The sequence below is a fragment of the Symphalangus syndactylus genome, chromosome 11 (genome assembly GCF_028878055.3).
Source record: "Symphalangus syndactylus isolate Jambi chromosome 11, NHGRI_mSymSyn1-v2.1_pri, whole genome shotgun sequence".
NCBI classification, from domain to species: Eukaryota; Metazoa; Chordata; class Mammalia; order Primates; family Hylobatidae; genus Symphalangus; species Symphalangus syndactylus.
Window position 1 is genome coordinate 84,302,670 of NC_072433.2, and position 16,249 is coordinate 84,318,918.

General features: G+C 38.0%; 1 protein-coding gene across 3 annotated transcripts in view; it reads left to right on the forward strand.

Annotated features, from left to right (window-relative positions):
• LNPEP (leucyl and cystinyl aminopeptidase) overlaps positions 1 to 16,249 on the forward strand; it is a 108,008-nt gene that overhangs the window by 12,670 nt on the left and 79,089 nt on the right. Inside the window, exon 1 of one of the 3 annotated variants that reach the window (XM_055233390.2) lies at positions 14,505 to 14,522. The exons of the other annotated variants lie outside the window; for them this stretch is intronic. The gene's annotated coding sequence lies outside the window, so the exon portion shown is untranslated. Of the gene's footprint in view, positions 1 to 14,504; positions 14,523 to 16,249 lie in introns of those variants that run through there. 3 annotated transcript variants of the gene reach the window in all.

The following is a 16,249-nucleotide window of genomic DNA, read 5'->3' on the forward strand; positions in this document are numbered from 1 at the left end:
AGAGAGACAGAAGTTATAGGCAGACAACAATCAATACATGTAAAGTGTACATTGGCTCAGTCTGGAAAGGTGGGATAACTCAAAGCGGGGACTTCTATTCCAGTTCATAGGTGGATTCAAAGATTTTCTTCTTTCTTTTTCTTATTTTTGCTTCTTTTTTTTTTTGAGACAGAGTCTCATTCTGTCACCCAGACTGGAGTGCAGTGGTGCAATCTCAGCTCACTGCAAACTCCACCACCCAGGTTCAAGCAATTCTTGTGCCTCAGCCTCCTGAGTAGCTGGGATTACAGGCATGTTGCCACCACACCCAGCTAATTTTTGTGTTTTTTCAGTAGAGATGAGATTTCGCCACATTGCCCAGGCTGGTCTCGAACTCCTGGCCTCAAGTCATCACCCACCTCAGCCTCCCAAAGTGCTGGGATTACAGGCATGAGCCACACATCTGGCCACATTCAAAGATTTTCTGATTGGCAATTGGTCGAAAGAATTAAGTTATTATCTAAGGACCTGAAATCCATAGAAAGGAGTGTCTGGGTTAAGATAAGGTAAGGGGTTGTGGAGACCAAGGTTCTTATTATGTAGACGAAGCCTCCAGGTAGCAGGCTTTAAGTGAATAGATGGTTATTATCTCTTATCAGAACCTAAAAGGTGCCAGACTCTTAGTTAAATCTCTCCTGGATCAAAAAAAGACCTGGGGCGGTGCAGTGGCTCACACCTGTAATCCTAGCACTTTGGGAGGCCAAGGCAGGAAGATTGCTTGAGGCCAGGAGTTCAAGACCAGCCTGGGCAACATAGAGCCTGTCTCTACAAAAAAATTAAAAATTAAAAAAAAATTAGCCAGGTGTGATGGTATGCACCTGTGGTCCCAGCTGCTTAAGAGGCTGAGGTGGAAGGATCACTTGAGCCTGGGCAAAGTGGAAGTGAGCTGTGGTCATGCCACTGCACTGCAGCCTGGGCAAGAGAGTGAGACCTTATCTCAAAAAAAAAAAAAAAAAAAAGAGATCAGAAAGGTCTTTTTCTATAGAATGTTACACACAAGAGACAGCTTTGCAGGGCCATTTCAAAATAGGTCTAAGAAATATATTTTGGGGTAAAATACCTTTATTTCTTTCACAGCCTGCTATCTGTTGTGTGATGTTATACTAGAATCAGTTTAGAATTTGGTATTTTATTGCTACAAAGAGTCTGTTTTGTGAATCTTAAGATCTCTGTTTTAATATTAATGCTGGTCAGTTGTGCCAGAATTCCAAAGGGAGGAGAGTATAATGAGGTGTGTCTGACCCCCACTTCCCATCATAGCCTGAGCTAGTTTTTCATGTTTACTTTGGAACGCCCTTGGCCATTCAGTCAGAGGGGTCCGTTCGGTCAGTTGAGGGGCCTAGAATTTTATTTTTGGTTTACAAAATCATTCCAAGATCCTCTTCAGAGGAAAAATGTATAGAGATTAGTGGGAATGATTGAGGAGAACTCAGTCTTGAGAGCTTAATCAAAAGGAGATGTTTAAATATCTTTTTAAGTTGGTATTGGTAAAGTGATTTGAAGACAGAAAGAATGTAATACATGTCTGGCGTCTGCTTGTCCTATAATTGTCGGAAGGGCCTCAATGATGAAATAAGGGAGGCTGCCATGACACTTGAGTCTTGGTGAGAGGAACTAGTGTGTCCAGATTTATCAAGATCACCTGCAGGAGTTTGGGCTGGCCCACTCTTAGTAGTTTCTCTGTTTTTTAAACTGGAGGCTCAGCGCCTTAGTATCTAGATTGGGTAGCTACATTATGAAGATAACTCAAACTGAACAATAGAGTATTGGGCATTAGTGGGAATAAGAAATGCATTGCTCTTTAAAGCAGCAGCGTCACTTCCATCTGCATCAGTACAGGATACTGAGAGGCTTGGTAACATTCCACTTGTAGGAAGCACACAGAAAAATAATTGAATATAGAAAAGAGGGTCTAGTGTGACTTGGGGATTAGATAATAGAGCATGTTGAATTAGATGGAAATAAGCACATGTTCACTAAAGTGTGGCTAGCTTTTTTCAAGTCCAGTTGTTCACTGCAGTTGGGTACATAGTTCTGTTTTAATTAATTACCAATGCAGGAAATATTATTGCGATAAAGACTTGAAGAATTTATGTATAGAATCTTGTCTTGGCACATCATCAAATGACAATGACTATTAGTAGAAAAAATGTAGTTACAATCCCAGCCTTTTGACTAATCCATAACTAATTTTTTAAGTTGGTTAATGATAAGCAAACTGGCCCTCAGTCAGTTGTAAATTGATGACAAAGTTGTTACTATAAAGACTGAAGACTGTCGTATACCTGGTGTTTTATCAATCCGATGAGTCACATGGAAAAGTATTACAAAAAAGTATCTGCAAAGTAATTTTTTGTTCAGATCCTTCTGAGATCTGGCAAATAAATGTATTCACCAACTGAGATTTCTTTTTTAACTCACAAGTTTTCTGTATACATTGAAGAGTTCTTATAAATTTCCTTTGCAGATCCCATTCAGTGATATGCGTTCTTTGTTAAATAACTCACAGATACTCATTATGTCTAATGTAATTTTTCATTTTAAATAAGGAATTATAGGTTAAGATGTTCTTTTAAGACTATAGTATATCCAATTGATGGAATTTAAAAGTAAACTTTTTATCTTTAGATCTCGTGAAAGTATTTGCAGCTATGCAGATTTGCTTGAGAGATTAATGAGCATAAATATTAGGCATCATTGACAATGTAAATTACTTTATATTGCTAAATCTAACAGGGGCCCTAAGCATTGTTAAAGACTGGCACCTATATTGTGAGGAAAGATTTAAGAAATACTTTGGAAGGTAAAGATTTTTTGTTAATTTGATTGGGGGGACAAGTATGTATAAATATAAATGTAAATAACCGAGGAAAAGAAAAAGAAAATTGAAAATTGGAGCTAAAATAATTTGATTTTTCCCTCATCAGGGTTATTGGCTGTCTTTTAAGTGACTAAAAGAGCGTATCCTTATGTGAATTTTAGGCATGGTCATATGATTAATATAAGGATAAAGCAACCAAATGCTCTCAGTATTTATTCCCATGCTATTTGTCTGTTTTTTAGTTCGTGGAATATCGTGTTGTACTTGGTAATTTGATGCTTTTGAGATGTCCTTTAGACAGATTTTTAACTACAGGACTTCCTGTGTAGAATCGACAATGTGTTTGTCTCTCTGTGGCATTGACAACGTTTTTGAATGCCTAATTGTTCAGTAGAACTCCGTGGTTATTATTAGAACTTTGTACATTATTATAAATATTTTATATTAGTTGTATATTCCACTGCAGATAGCAACCAGAAAACTAAATACAGAAATATTACATATAGAGAGAATATAATGTATGAAAAAAATCTTGGGAGATGAGTGCTTTGGGTTTGATTCTATTTTATTGAAACCAGAGAATAATGGGATTCAAATCTACCAATTTTTCTGATTTTCTCATTTTTCTCTTTTTGAATTTTTTCCTTTATACATTACGTTAGTAATTTGTTCTTCATCTCTTATTTTTATCACCTAGACAGAAAATATAGCAAAGCATAAATCATTTTTCAGGTCACCATGCTTCATTCTTTTTTTATTGGGGAAGAGGCAGTGGTGATCCGGGAAGAAGCATAGTGTAAACATTTTAATACAAATTCCTCTTTTTTTTTTTTTTGAGACGGGGTCTTGCTCTGTCTCCCAGGCTGGAGTACAGTAGCGCGATCTCAGCTCACTGCAACCTCTGCCTCCCGGGTTCCAGCGATTCTCCTGCCTCAGCCTCCCGAGTAGCTGGGATTACAGGCATGCACCACCATGTCCGGCTAATTTTTGTATTTTTAGTGGAGACAGGGTTTCACCCTATTGGCCTGGCAGGTCTCGAACTCCTGACCTCAGGTGATCTGCCCTTCTCGGCCTCCCAAAGTGTTGGGATTACAGGCGTGAGCCACTGCACCCAGCCCAGATTCTTCTTGCATTCTGTTTTAAACTGCTTCCATTAATAAGTATTTTTGTTTACTTTTGACTTGTGCCCGTGTATCTTTTTAGAAAACTATTCTATTTTCAAAAAGATGCCCTCCCAAATAAATACATTAAATGCATTAAAATATGCCTTTACTGTATGCTACCTTGTTCTAAGCTTTGTTCTTAAATTTACAAATATTAATGTAGCATGGTCCCTGATTTTGAGGAGCTTACATTCTTGTGAAATTATTTCTCGAAAAGATTATTGATATGAACATACAGACTAGCATCCTCTCCAAAAACCATAATTTGAGAATTATAGGTCCAGTCCCACACCTTTTACTGCAGATACATTTGCTTTTGTACCTTTTTTTTTTTTCCATTTTGGAGATCTATTTATAAATCTACCTTATTTTGTTAACTACTGTATTGTGTAGTATAATAGTGAAATGAAAAGTTCAGACGGCCATATTCAAATCCTGGCTCTTTATTCACTAGCTCTCTGATTCTTAAGGATATTACCAGAATATCTTAATATCTTTAGTTAAAAACCTAAAATGTATATTCAAAACTTAAAACTTTTTTGAAATTAGCAGTGGTCTAAGATACATGGTGGTTTGGCCGTATTCCAGCCATAGTGAGATTTTGAAAAGCCGAGAACTAATGGTATGTCTTGGATCCTAATTCTTTACTAAGGGCTTGAGGCCATTATAGGAGGATTCTTTCCATTTCATATTTATTAACAATTATGAATTTGCAACACTTTCATGGAAGTGTTGCCTAAAGCAGGGTCCCCAACTTGCATGTCAAGGACCAGTGCTAGGAACTGGGCTTCACAGCAGGAGGTGAGCAGTGGGCAAGCGAGCATTACTACCTGAGCACCTCTCCTGTCAGATCAGGGTGGCATTAGATTCCCATAGGAGCATGAACCCTATTGTGAACTGCACTTGGGAGGGATCTAGGTTGCATGCTCCTTATGAGAATCTAATGCCTGATGATCTGAGGTGTTACAGTTTCATCCCCAAACCATCATCCTTTCATGCTCTTACCTCCATCACTTTCCCCCACACCCCTGTCTGTGGAAAAATTGTCTTCCACAAAACCAGTCCCTGGTGCCAAAAAGGTTGGGAGCCACTAGCCTAAAGAGTAGAGGAACTGTACATTCCTACATCCAACTTAATTCTGGCCCAGGTATGCTTTCATGGTGCCTTCAAGAAAATGCAATATGCAGCACCTTATTATTCATATAAATAGGTTCTATTTGTTCAGCCAAAAAACATTAATTACATATAGCAGACAAAAACACAGTTCTTTTATATTTGCTACTATGATTGGCATCTAACATAGTGTTTTGTTGCACACATATTAGATGCTTAATAAATGTTATCCGAAAGTAATATTACTTCAAACAACTCCAAAACAAACACTTAACAGTTTTGTTTGGACTCTTAAATTAGAGGTGTCAGTCTGTCTATCCTTCGTCCTCCTTCCCTCCCTCCCTCCTTTCCTTCTCCATCCTCCCCCTCACCTTTCCTTTTTCTATAAACTTTTCCATAGCAAATAGAGTAATTCCAAATCATTTTTTGGAACATTCTTATTAATGTTCATTCAGCTTCCCTTTCCACTGAAATGAATTTATTGAGTACTTGCAGTATTTCAAACCCTATTCTTTGTACAGAGAAGACAGTGCTAAATAGGAAACCCTCTCAGTGTTAGAGGGAAAGGAAGATGATGTGGAGGGAAGGAGTCTCTTACTCTGAAGCATTTTCAAAATCAACATTAAAGAGTGAAGCAACATTTACCTCCTTTTTTCTTTCATCTTCTTATTTCATAGCTAGAGAGCTGCTGTGCGTTTGAGACCTAAGTGGTGCAATTAAATCAATTTCTCTTCCTACAGTGCTGCATGGACTTCTGGCTGACCTATATTGGGGCACTTTGCCCTTCATTAGAGAGCCGTGAAAACAATTCCCAAGCCAATTAAATTTAACTTTTAAAAAGGAATTTCCTAATATACCATAGAGTTGGTGAGAAGGCAATGAATGGGTCACACACAAGCTTTCATGTAGCCTTTTGGGAAGAGTAAAGGTTAAGCTGTGTCATGGTTGTCAACTGGGCAAAGCCACTGAAAGGCAGGACTCTCTGTTAGTTGACATAACAAAATATTAATAACTAGTGTTATGAATTAGTTGCAGTATGAGCTGAGGTATGAAAGCATGAATTTTAGACCTGACACTATCCAGGAGGGAAAAAAGTGGATGTTTCTGTACTGATGTTAATCGAAGGTTAAAAATCAAATGACATTTTGAGGAAAACAAATCTAAACAACTCATTAATGGCCACACAACTTAAATTATGGTGTGTGGTACTATGAATACGTTGATTCACTACTTCCTTCCCCCTTAAGAAAATCTCCATTTCTCCCTACTCCTTAATATATTTATAGAGTAATTATATGGGAACATAGTATAGGCAGTGTAGTAGTCTGCTCTGGCTGTTAGAATGAAGTAATACAGACTGGGTGGCTTCAACAGATATTTATTTACTTACAGTTCTGGAGGCTACTAGTCCAAGATCAAGGGGCCACCATGGTTAGTTTCTGGTGAGGGCTCTCTTTCTCACTTGCAGAATGCTACCTTCTTGCTGTGCCCTCACGTGGTCTTTGTTCTGTGCAGATGTGGAGAGAGTGAGCTTTGCTGTTTCTTTCTCTTTTTCCAAGGACACCAGTCCTATTGGATTAGGGCTCTACCCTTATGACCGAATTTAACCTTAATTACCTTCTTAAAAGCCCTGTCTCCAAATGCAATCACATTGGGGGTTAGTGTTTTGTTTTTTTTTTTTTTTTGGGACAGAGTCTCGCTCTGCCACCCAGGCTGGAGTCCAGTGGCGAGATCTCGGCTCACTGCAAGCTCCGCCTCCCGGGTTCACGCCATTGTCCTGCCTCAGCCTCCCGAGTAGCTGGGACCACAGGCGCCCACACCATGCCTGGCTAATTTTTTGTATTTTTTAGTAGAGACGGGGTTTCACTGTGTTAGCCAAGATGGTCTCGATCTCCTGACTTCGTGATCCGCCCGCCTCGGCCTCCCAAACTGCTGGGATTACAGGCGTGAGCTACCGCGGCCGGCCGGGGGTTAGTGCTTTAATATATGAATTTGCAGGGTGTTGGGGGTGGGATAGGGGTACAACTCTGTATCATAGGAGTCTTCACTTTAGACAGTTTCTTTCTGTAAACCTCAGGATAAAGAAAATTACTTTTCCACAGGAATAAGTTTTTGGAGTTTACATTCCTGCCTGAGGATGTTAAAAGAAGCATATATAGTTAAGTTCAATTTTTTTTTCTGGACACTGTAATTCAGGATGATCCAGAAACCCCTTGTCCCATTTTTGTCCTTCACTGAAGCAATCCAGACTTTCTGTATTTATTTACTTTGTGTATTTACTCTATATGATTTTAGTATACTAAACTTGCATGTTTGGGTCAAGATGTGTGGAGAGTTTGGGAGTAGTTTATCTTTGAAGGCAGAGTTACGCTTCTCAAACATTTTGGTTTTAGAATCTCCTTTACACTCTTAAAATTTTTTTTATCGAGGACCCCTAAGAGCTTTTGTTTGTGTGAGTTATTTCTCTAGATATGTAAAAATTAACACTAACATTTAAAAAATATTAATTTATTTAATAACAATAAAAACCTTTTACATATTAAATAAAATTTTTAAAAAAGAGAATTATTATTTTCCAAAACAAAAGCATTAGTGAGATGCATTATTTTTCATTTTTGCAAATCTTTTTGATGTTTAGCTTAATAGAATACAACTGAATTTTCAGATTTGCTTCTGCATTCAGTCAGTTGTAATAGCACAAGTCATGTAGCCTGTGGAAAACTCTGCTGTACACTTATGAGAGAAGTGGAGTGAAAATGGCATATAACGTATTATGATGAAATTGTTTTGACTCTGAAGGCCTCCTGCAAGGGTATCAGGGATTTCTAGGTGTAGCCATATCACATCTTGAGAACATTAATCTTGTGTTTTTCAGGAACTGGAGAGGAATAGTTTAGGAGTCCACAGAAGGTAGAAAGTGGAGCTGTTGGAATTGGGCAGCAAGTTTCTTAAGATAGATCTAGGTCACAGGAGGGGAATGTTCTGGCCAGGCATATTTGACTGGCCACATTATCAGATGCCTTGGTTATGTGCGGATTCTACCGTCATTTATTTCAGCTCTAGATGGTGCTAAAGTAGAGAGAGACAGATTTTTCTTAAACTATTGCCTTTAAAAATCATTGATTTTTATCCCCATTTTTTTTTGTTTATATCCAAAGGGTTTTCAACAAGCTGCCCCTTTCCCAAAACCCCAGCCCCTCAACAAAAACATAATGGAGATACATCATTTAATTTCTCAGCCCTTTCATGATCTCTTAGACTCATCTTAGTTTTCATGAATTAAAGGCCTACTTGGCTAAGTTCATTTACTTTTTTTTTTCTCCTACTTCTCTTGATCTATGGACCCAGGAATCCCAGATGATACAAAACCCTTTGTTTCATACCTGCCCTGCCATAGAATGATCTAGACCTTTAAGAGGACTAGAATCAGCCCTCTTTTTCTGGGCTTTCTGGGGCCATGAATGACTAGGATTGATCTGCTTTCTCAAGCTTTGCCCCGGGCCTAACCAGGTCAGCCTGGGACCAGCCTGTGGGGTTTGACTATACCTGGAATAGATGGTTAATCTGTAATTAGATTGTTATAATGTAATTTCCATTTGGCTGGCAGTGGGGAAAGGAAGGTACTTCCGGTAAGCTACACACTGATTTTCATCTAGGTGTTCACACATACCAGGTTTTATGAAAGAGAGCTTGACCCTCGCATTCCTGATTAGCATTTTGTTAGTGTGAAAGTAAGGTATAGACACAGAGACAGGTCTAATCACAAAATGGTTGGAATCTTTTATCGTGTCCTTTTCTTAGAGCAAATTTAATAGAGGAGTTTGATTAGTACCTAAGACTTGCTTAAAACTGAGTTACTAATTCTTTTTCTATTAGTAATTGCTACCTCTACCCTCCTTCTCCCACGTTTCTCAGAAACCCAGACATCCCTGAGGCCATTTAAAGTCCTGTTTATCCCATAGAATACAATGACATACAAAAGGACATTCACTCCCTGCATGTTGGCTTACCTTATATGAACATAATATGTGGCCAAATAATATGTTGCCATATATAGAAATGTGTGGTTCTCTCATTTCTAGGATTTTCATGTATTATCTTGGCTTTTCATCTGAAAGTTTTCTCTTGTCCATTTGTATCTTGGTATTTTCTTTTTCAATTAAAATATTAATTTCTAAGAAGCAAACGAATCTATGTCTTAGTTTATGTAAACTAATTCAAGTTTTGTTTTTTACTCCAGATGTGTTGATAGAGGTTAATATAATAAATGTTTGTGTTGGCATAATGCAAAGGTTATTTCTGATTCTGAACCCATAGCAGTTTCCAACCGGTGTTCATCAGTTTGTGCTTGCTTTTATCCTTGAGGTTAAGGAATGCTCACCAAGCCTTTGATTACTAGGTACATTGCAGAATAAATAAAATCGTTGCTAGTGTATATTCTGTATTAATCTGTCCACAGCAGCGTTGTCAGTGGTCTCAAGGTTCTCTGTAGACATTAGTATTGGGTTATGGCATGCTAAAATAGAGATAATTGAGACTATAAAGTTCCAAGTTTAAGTTATCAATAACAACCCTAAAACTATCTTCCTTTTCTTTCCTTCTAAAATAAGACATATGGTAATCTGTGATCAGATGTAAACATGTACATCCTGAAATGTAATTATAAGGTCAGCTGGCCTGAGCTAGAATTCTATTAATATGAAAGTAGATGATATACCTACCCATTCTAACCCATTCATTCAAAATACCTTGAAATACTTATTGACATTATAGAAATTTAGCCCTTCACTCTGCTGGTGTTTATAGTTAAGTGTCAGAAATACTTTTACACAGAAGACCTTGTATGGTTCCTTTGTGTGAGTAGAAAGAATTTGTGGAGCAAAGACCTGGAATCTGGCATATGAGAATGTGCAATAATTGTTCAAATGAATAAGCTTCTCAAACTGGCCTTTGTATAATTAAAATCAGAGTGCTGAAGTGTTGCATATTCCTCATTCTTGTAAATAAATAAATAAATAAATATATATATATACATTTTTTTTTTTTTTTTGAGATGGAGTCTTGCTCTGTCACCCAGGCTGGAGTGCAGTGGCACGATCTCGGCTCACTGCAAGCTCCGCCTCCGGGGTTCGCGCCATTTTCCTGCCTCAGCCTCCCAAGTAGCTGGGACTACCGGCGCCCGCCACCACGCCTGGCTAATTTTTTGTATTTTTCGTAGAGACGGGGTTTCACCGTGTTAGCCAGGATGGTCTCGATCTCCTGACCTCGTGATCCGTGCATCTCAGCCCCCCAAAGTGCTGGGATTACAGGCATGAGCCACTGCGTCCGGCTTGCAATTATATTTTTAAAACTTAAAGCAAAACAAAAAATAACCCTTCTATCCCTCTTTTCATACCCATATTTTGGCAACCACTGATATGCTTTCTGATATTATAGGTAAGTTTACATTTTCTAGAATTGTATATAAATTGAATTATGTAGATTTTATATAATTTCATGTAAATGGAATCATACAGTGCTCTTTTTTGGCCTGACTTCTTTGACTCAGCATACTGGTTTCTTTTTTAAAAATTGGGGAATAGGGCTGGACGCGGTGGCTCACGCCTGTAAACCCAGCACTTTGGGAGGCCAAGGTGGGCAGATCACTTGAGGCCAGTTGTTCGAGACCAGCCTGGCCAACAAGGCGATAGCCCATCTCTACTAAAAATACAAAAATTAGCTGGATGTGGTGATGCACGCCTGTAGTCCCAGCTACTTGGGAGGTTAAGGCAGGAGAATCACTTGAACCCAGGAGGCAGACGTTGCCGTGAGCTGAGATTGTGCCACTGCACTCCAGCCTGGCTGGGCAACAGAGCGAGACTCTGTCTCAAAAAAGAAAAAGAAAAAAAATTGGTGAATAATATTCCACTGTACAGATCTACCATAATTTGTTTATTCACTAATTCACCAATTGATGGACATTTGTTTTCAGCTTGGGGCTATTACAAATAAAGCTGCTATGAACACTCTAGTGTAAGTCTTTGTATAGACATTCAGTTTCGTTTCTCTGGGGTAAATTCCTGTAAGTTGATTGGCTGGGTCATCTGGTACTATAAGTTTTAACTTTTTAAGAAACTGCTAAACTATCTTTCAAACTGTTTGTGCCATTTCACATTTCCATCAGTGGTATATGAGAGTGCTGATTAATTTAGTAAAATAATATTTTTAATTTTAGCCAATCCAGCAGATGTGGTTACCTTGGGTTTTTATTTGCATTTCCCTGATGACTTCTGATGTTGACTATCTTTGTGTAGGGACAAGGAGAAGTGGATTTTTTGGCCATTAGTTCACCTTTTGTGAAATGGCTGTTTAAATCTTTTGCCCATTCCTTTACATTGGATTATTTGTCATCTTAGTGAGTGGTAAGAATACTTCAAATATTCTGGATACATGCTTACACAAAGATATATACATATATATATTACACAAATGTATCTAATAGTTCTCTCTATATAAAAACACTAAAGATGTTGCTCTATCATTTTCTAGTTTCCAGAGGTTTTTTTTTTTATTAAGAAATCCATGGTACCAGCCTGGCCAACATGATGAAATCCTGTCTCAACCAAAAATACAAAAAATTAGCCACGCGTGGTGGCGCGTGCCTGTAGTCGCACCAACTCTGGAGGCTGAGGCAGGAGAATCACTTGAGCCCTGGAGGCGGAGGTTGCAGTGAGCAGAAATTATGCCACTTCACTCCAGCCTGGGCGACTGTGTGAGACTCCATCTCAAAGAAATCCATGGTAATGTGAATTGTTACCCTGTATGTAATATGTTGAATTTTTTTCCTAGCCGATTTTGAGTATTTCTTTACTTTTGGTTTGCAGCATTTTGTGTCTTGGTTTTCTATGAGTTTATTCCTTCTTGAATTGGTACATTGATGTCTTTTACCATATTTGTGAAGTTTGGGGTGATTGTTTCTTCAGATAATTTTTCTGCCCCAATATTTTTCTCCAGTCATTCTGGGACTCCGACTGCATATGTTTTAGACCTTCTGATATTGCCCTACATGTCCTTGAGGCACTGTTTATTTTTTCCTCAATCTTTCTTTTCTCTGTGTTCCTCAAATTGAATCATTTCTGTTAATCTTTAAGTTCATTGACATTTTTTTCTTTGTCATCACCATTCTGCTTTTCAGGCCATTCAGTGAATTTTTCTTTTAAGAATTTTTGTTGTCTGTTTAAAAATTTTATTTTGGTACTTTTTATAGTTTCTATTTCTCTGCTGAGAATTTTTACTTTCTTATTTCAATATGTTCTTCTTTACCTCGTGGAGCATAATTATAATAACAGCTTTAAAGTATTCAATAATTCCATCATCTGGTGATTGCATTTTCCATTGAGAATTGTTCACATTTTCTTGGTCCTTTGTATTTCAAGTAGTTGTGGCTTGCATCCTGGACATTATGGGTGTTATATTGTGTAGACTCTTTTATCCTCTGAAGAATGTTGATATTTTTGTTTTGGCTGGCGATCATCCTGCTCAGGTTCAGACCTTAGTTCTGTTTCACCATCTGTGGCCAGTGGCTCCAATATTAGTTTAGTTCTCCTAGCCTTTGTATGGTAGGCAGAATAATGGTCTCCAAAGATGTCCATTTCCTAATCCCTGGAGCCTTGGTAATATTTTAGGTTACATAATGAAGAGGAGTTAGGTTGCAGTTAGAGTTGCGGTTGCTAATCAGCTGACCTTAAAATAAAGAGGTTATCCTGGATTATCTAGTTGGGCCCAGTGTAGTCATAAGGTTTTTAAAAGTGAGAAAGTGAGGCAGAAGAGTCAATATCAGAGTGACAAAGTGTGAGAAAGATTCAGTCTGCAGTTGTGGCTTTGATGATGGGAGGGGGCCCAAACTGAGGAATGTAAGCAGTTTCTAGAAGCTGAAAAACAGAAAGAAATGGATTCTCTCCAGAACTTCCAGAAGGAATACAGCACTGTTGCTATCTTGATTTTAGCCCAGTGAGACCCATAGTAGACTTCGGACCTCCAGAACAAATGAAGATAATTTGTGTTGTTTTAAGCCGTCAAGTTTGAGGTTAATTTGTTATAGAAGCAATAGAAACTAATAGACTTTGCTATATTGGTTTGAGTCTGTTCTGCACATATGTAGCTCACTGATTATTCCATAACTTTTGCAGGTTCATGCATAGATTTAAGGGATCCTCTTTTCTGATTCTCTCCCCTCTGGGATTTCCCCCATGCTGTATAGCCTACAGGGTCTACTTCTAGTTTCTCTGGATAGAAATATGGGACTCATTGGAATTTTACCTGTTGGCACTTCCACACCACTCTGTGACCAAAGCCTGCCCTCAGGGCAAAGTAGAGAAAGGAAATGGAACAATATTAAAACAGAAACTCACCCCCATGTGTTTTGCTTCAGCAAGTTTTTGACCCTATAACCTATTATAAAGTGAAATGAAAATGTGGACACCTGTGAAGCGGTCTGAGTGCAAAATTTGTCTAGACTTTCAGTTTTTTTTTCCCCAGTCTTTTAGAGTTGTCTCCTACCTAATTCAACAACAATTTTAGTGGCTTGCCTTTTTGAGTTTTTCCGGTGATTTCAGCTGATCTTCTCAGAATTGCTTTCTTCATCTATTTTGCAAGTTAACTGAATTACCTAATAGCTATACCAAGCATAACTCGAAATGCCACAGCTGACCTTGGGCAAGCTCCTAACTCCACTTAGTACAGAAGTGGAGCTGTACAGCCATGAATGTCAGGCATGTTGTGGGGACTAGTTGTATTAGTTTTCTATTGCCACCATAACAAATTACCACAAACTTAAGCAATATAGTACAAATTTATCTTAAAGTTATGTAGGTCAGAAGCCTGATATGGATCTCACTGGGCTAAAATGAAGGAGTTGGCAGGGCTGTGTGTTCCTTTCTGTAGGCTCTGGGCAGGATCCATTTCCTTCACTTTTTTGGCTTTTGGAGGTCGTCCACATTCCTTGGCTCCTGGCCCTGTTCCTTCATCTTCAAAGCTACCAAAGGCAAGTCATGTCCTTTTTCATTATTTCACTCTGATAGCCTCTTTTGCTTTTTTTTTTTTGAGACGGAGTCTCACTCTGTCACCAGGCTGGAGTTCACTGGCACGAACTCGGCTCACTGCAATATCTGCCTCCTAGGTTCAAGCGATTCTCCTGCCTCAGCCTTCTGAGTAGGGATTACAGGCACCGGCCACCATGCCCAGCTAATTTTTGTATTTTCAGTAGAGACGAGGTTTCACCATGTTGGCCAGGATGGTCTTGATCTCTTGACTTCGTGATCCACTCACCTTGGCCTCCCAACCTCTTCTGCCTTTTAAGGACCCCTGTGATTGTATTAGGCCGTCCTGGATAATCTTTCCATCTCAAGGTCTGTAACCATGTCCCTAGGGATTAGGACATGGACATTTTGGGGGTTGGGGGAGGATTAGTCTGTTGACCATACCAGTTAATCTTATTTACAGAGGATGTGGAAAGTAATGATTAATATGTTGAGCTGATTGGCTACTGTATGTAGAAGTAATGTTGGAACGAATAATATGTCCCAGAATAGTTTCTGTAAGGCTGATTTTACTTTGAAATTTTAATTAATTTATAGTTAATATAACTACCTCTGTATTTTGTTGTAGTCTTTTGTGGGTAGAGTTGAGGAAGACATAGGAATGGGATTATTTTGATATGGCTCATGATACACCAAAATGTGATCCTTGGTCAGTTTACCTAAATATCCATGTAATTATGTTTATCTAATTTAATAATTTGCCGAAATCTTCCTTATTTTTACTTTTTATGAAGCTTTTAGCCATTTATATTAGATGGTAATTTTTAAAACAACTTTTGAAGACTTAAGTGACATTTTAGTAGATATGATTGGTTTAATATGATTTTAGTTTTAGATTTTTAAAATTTGATTTAGCTAAATCTATCCTCTATAGCTAATTCTCCATATCTGACCAAAGTTGAGTATCTGAGGATTTTCTAAACTTGGGAAGATCTAAAATTTTTGATTATGAAAATTTCTTGTGTATTTCAAATTATAAGTCTTATTCATGGCTCTAATGTGAGTAATAGTACTAAGTAGTATTCACATGTATATTTCAACACATTTTAAATTCAGCCAACTACTTTTAAAATTTATCTTTTTTTTTTTTTTTTGAGACCAAGTCTCACTCTGTTGCCCAGGCTGGAGTGCAATGGTGTGAGCTCGGCTCACCACAACCTCTGCCTCCTGGGTTCAAGTGATTCTCTTGCCTCAGCCTCCCGAGTAGCTGGGATTACAGGCATGTACCACCACACCTGGCTAATTTTTGTTTTTTAGTAGAGATGGGGTTTCACCATGTTGGCCAGGCTGGTCTCGAACTGCTGACCTCAGGTGATCCAGCTGCCTTGGCCTCCCAAAGTGCTGAGATTATAGGCGTGAGCCACCGCGCCTGACCAAAATTTATCTTAATTCACAGATTTTACAATTGACTTTATTAAATAAATATTTTTAAGTAGAAATGTTTACTGACTAATATATGAACCACAATTAAAATTGAACTTCAGTTACGCTAACAAGTCCACTGAAACGTAGCTGGAGTAACTAACTGCAGCAAAACTTGGTTCAATGTAGAAATCTAAAACTTAAAGCAACTTATGCAATATGAATTGCTTTAAACCTTTAGTTGTTAATTGAAATGCATTTTGGGCAAATTGGTCACATTCTAGGTTGTGGGTTGGTGGGTTTCATTCTCTACCTTTTCAGCCAGGATACAGTTCTGTGTCCCAACAAGTATAGTGTAGTCAGTGACTTTTCCTTTTATGATGACCATAAATCTCTTCAGACTAGTGTTTGTAAGAAGATGGGAAAATAGTAAAATATGTTAGAATTATTTGCACCAAAAACCAAATTTTAAAAATTAGTAAAGTTTTATCACCTAGGCAGAAAACTTTTCCATTAGAAATTATATAGTCTCTCATCTCAAATACCATGTTTTACTGTTCTAAGAATCAAATAGGGCTATAGTGAAAAAAAGAGACAGTAGATAGTTTTTTTCTGAAAAAATCAACTATAGTATAACCTGAGAAATTTCTCAAAAAATATGTTTTTTTTTTTCC